Source organism: Cetorhinus maximus, chromosome 3 (assembly GCF_964194155.1).
Source record: "Cetorhinus maximus chromosome 3, sCetMax3.hap1.1, whole genome shotgun sequence".
Lineage (NCBI taxonomy): Eukaryota > Metazoa > Chordata > Chondrichthyes > Lamniformes > Cetorhinidae > Cetorhinus > Cetorhinus maximus.
The window spans coordinates 80,315,292-80,319,445 of NC_135881.1; the positions used below are offsets into that span (position 1 = coordinate 80,315,292).

Genomic DNA, 4,154 nt, shown 5'->3' on the forward strand with positions numbered 1-4,154 from the left:
CATCTTTTACATTGAACCTAATCTCCCTGAGGCACGGAGCTGCCTCAGGGATATTGAAGCGCTCTTTCGCGCGCATGTGTGAAAGAGCACAGGCCCCTCCTCCCCCTGCCCGCACAGGTAGCACTGATCGCTACCGATTGCGTGTTATGCTGGACAGGCCTTAATTGGCCTGCCCACGTAAAATGGCGGCGCGCAGTCGATTGCCGGCGGCGATCGGCTCCGCACCCGCCCACCCCTGCTCCCGACCGGCCTGCCCAACGGGGAGAAAATTCTTCCCGTGGTTTCTTTCTTAACTTTCTTCCTGTTGGCACTGCTTCCAGGTCAAGGGTCGCCAGGTGGATCAGTATTTCATACAGGATGACCAACCATCCAGTATTTTATGGGATTGTCCCATAGTTCAGCTGATTGCCCGGTTTCCTCTCGGGGCACTTTTGGTCCCAGATTTCTGGTGCGGCGACTGGGAAATTGCTGTGGAGTCTCCTCTTGTTGCTTCCCTTGCATCTTTGGTGTTTGCATATGCGCAGTGTGCTGCTGCGTATACACTGCCGTGGTGTCATCCCACTCAGCCATGACTCAGGAAGAGGTTGCCTGGAATTGGACTGGAACCAAGAAGCCTGCTGAAGGTCTGCCTCTGGAATACCCCTCCCTACATCTCTCTGCCTCTCTACCTTGCTTTCTTCCTTTTTAAAATCTGAGTTTTCCTTTCCACCGACATCTTTAGTAAAAGGCAAAAGATTCATACGATCCGAAGAGAAACCAGAGTATACTTAAATTTCACCAACTGCCCATGTCCCCAGAGTATTAGCCTAGGCCTCTGGATTACTAGTTCAGTGGTATTACCACTGCACCATTGTCTCCTCAATAGCAGATAATGGCTTCAATCCATTGACTTCCAGGTTACGGGCCCAGTGCTCTTTCGCTGTGCCACTCTGCTGTGGGCACTGCTTAAAACCAATCTGTTTGACCAAGATTTTGGTTATCTGACCTACTATCTCCTTATGTGGCTCAAAGTCATACTTTGTTTTATAATGTTCCTGTGAAGTGCTTTGGGATGTTTTATTATGTTAACAGCGTTATACAAGTATGTTGTTGTTGCTGAAATGTACTTTTAAATTATTTATCTATAGCCTTTGTAGATGTGGCAAGATTATTCATCAACATAATACAGTTACTTACCTTTAAGTGGGCATATCCCTCTGAACTTCAGCTGCAGCCTCTTAAGATGTAAACATGAGTAAAAGTTACAAAGTGTCTCATAGGCTGACAACTTCATCAGAGAATGACTGGTGTGAGGAATTGACTGGAAACCGAGCTCCAGGAAATCAGGGATGCAGTCTTATTGTTGACTAAGATAAAAGCAAAAAACTGCGGAAGCTGGAAATCCAAAACAAAAACAAAAACATTGTTGACTACCCCTGCCTGCCTGTGCTGCATTCATTGGCCACGTGGGCTCTGTTTGGGCATCTCATTCAGACAGACATCAGTCCTTGGCAGCCAATTAGTCATCACCCTGGCTCAAAACCTGCCCTCCAAATTACTGTTCCTTGTGGCCTTCACACAAAGCTTCTGGAGAAGGATGAACTTATTATTTGAGAATGTAACTGTTCTGTGTTGTACCAGCAGGATTTAGCAGGTGGTGGAAAAAGAATATAAATAAATACGCAATGATAAGCACAAAACATGACAGGGGCAAGCTCCAGATAATGAGAATATAAAAAGATTATTAAATTTGTGCTATGGTTGCTAGAAGACGTGAACATCAGAAACGAATATTGTCCAGCAATACGAGAAAAGAGATGTGTGGAATTTAATGTAGTTAAGTTGATTTTGATTATTTTCTTTAACAAACAAACAATTGGCTGACCGATGGGTGATCATTGGGGTCAAATTGGATGACCCCCCAAAAACAGGCGCAGGGCTTGTGATGCATGATTAACCCATGCCAATTGACTGCACAGCAGGCTGGGTGTCTGCTCATGTCCATGATTGCTGCATGCAGCCAGAACTACTGCATTGTGCATTCAAAACAAGCCAATTAACAGTTATACTTAAAGGCAGTTTACAACTCTTAAAGGGGAGGAATATTGTGTCTGCTGGGGATGCTGACAGTATTTTCAGAAATGTGTTGGCCAAGGTTTTCAAAAACTGCACTGAAAGTCTTAGTGAGAGAGGAAGAATAGCAAAGAAATATCCTGTATCCTCAGGGGGCAGGAGGCTCTCCAGACAAATGCTCAGATGTCAGTGGGAAGAGATAGCTGGAGAGGACAATGGCAGGAGTTAACCTGCAAGAACCTAGATGCGGTACTGGAAAAAGTTGAATGATCTCACATGATTTGTCAAGGTCAGTGTGTTTATCTTCAAATGCCAAAATTTACCAATTGCACTAAGCTCATCCACTGCACAATTCACTACATCCCCATCACTCGTTTACAAACAAAATCTATCAAGCAGGACTGAAGCCAACTATTCATAGTTTTATCTCAGCCTTAAACACTGAGCACTGCTGTAAGCCTCACATCCACATTTCACAACTTGCATACAATGGCAGCTTTTCAACCATGACAGCCAAATTGACAAAGCATATTGCTTGACACTCACTGACACATTTTCCTTGTTCTTGCAGGAGAAGGTGGAGGCAGCAAGAAAGAACTGGGGCAACATCTTCTCCCCGTGTGGGAGTGGCGTGGGCGGGTGGCCCTCTGATCGGCTCCCCCGATCGGGGGCGTGCCGCCATTTTTCGTGATGTCCTCACAGAAGTGCTGTGCGGGCGGGTGGTGGGGGGAGTGGCAAATGCGGAAGTGTGCTCCTTCGTGCATGCATGGGAGCAGGGGAAGGGGTTGGTGAGGCCATGAGAGCAGAGGGTTGGAAGCTAGAAAGACCCTGGGGGCAGGGGTGGAGGTGTCAAGACAATGGGAGCAGGGTGGGGGCATGAGGGACACCATGCTAGGCATCTCCAAGCTCAGACCTACAACATGTAATGGCCGACACATGCACAGAAACTAAGACTGCAGAGATTGCAAAAATCCAGGGCAAAATGTGAACTGGGACAGTCTGGCCTGGGAAACGAGATGAACACCCAAATCACGTGACCATCCCAGAAAGTCCAGGATGAGTCCAGCACCAACTTGGCACAGGCCTTTATGCATGGCTTGGAGATTATCCTTTCGGCCTCCATCAGCACACCTGGAATGCACCATGATGCAGAACTTGATGTCCAATGTCACAGCTCCCATTGTAACACAAGCAGTTTCAACCAAATATCTGATTGCTGCACTGGAAGCTCAGACTGTGTCAAGCAATCTCTGACTGCTGTCGCACAACCTCAGCTTTTTGCCACGCAAACACAGACCACTGCCATTATGGCTCTAGATATCAGGGTTCAAAGGGGCTTCCAAAGCATGATAGCAAACCAGCAATCAGTCCTCCAACAGGTTACTAAGATTGCTGAGACACAGACTCGGGCAGTAGTAGTAGCTCCATGGAGCACAGAACTGCTGTCTTCTCTCAGGATGACAGCATTCATGCACTAACCCATGCCACTCTGCCAGTGCCTCTGCTGTTACCTGTCAGCCAGCCAGCGCAGATGGCTGTCACCCATGCCAAGCTGGTGCAATCTGAAACAGCCCTATGATTTCACAAAAGATTTCACTTCTTAAAAACTTATATTGAAAAAGTCAAATTAAGATAAACATAAATTAAACATGAATTAACAGGTAAATTGTATTCCGTAGGAATTATAAAACACCCTTTAAATAGCCAATGCAAAATAATTGGTCTCACAGAGTTCCCAGGTCATCCCTTCAGCATACATATGGCATTATTCTCAGCCACAACAAACTCTGTTCTTTTAAGGCAAAGTTTCAGTTCCTTCTTTCATGCAGGAATAAAGCCTGAAGTCGCACCTGACAGCCACTTTATCATCGTCAGCTTCCACAGGTACAATGTCCACCAAAAGGCACAACTTCCCAGATCCTTCACAGTGCTGCTGCCAGAATCAACTATTTTCATCTCCTTCTCCAGCTGTGCCATGACTTTCCACCTTAACTGTCTTACCCTCACAGCTTCACAGCCACTGAACTGTTCTCCTTCCATTGAAAACTGAAACTCCAAAAGCCCTATGTCTGTTCTGGCCACTGCCTGAAATTTGACCTCTC

At 46.3% G+C, this 4,154-nt stretch overlaps 1 pseudogene; it reads right to left on the minus strand.

The window, feature by feature from the left end:
* Window positions 1–677: 677 nt before the first annotated feature.
* Window positions 678–765, minus strand: LOC144679250 (U5 spliceosomal RNA; annotated as a pseudogene).
* Window positions 766–4,154: the final 3,389 nt, after the last annotated feature.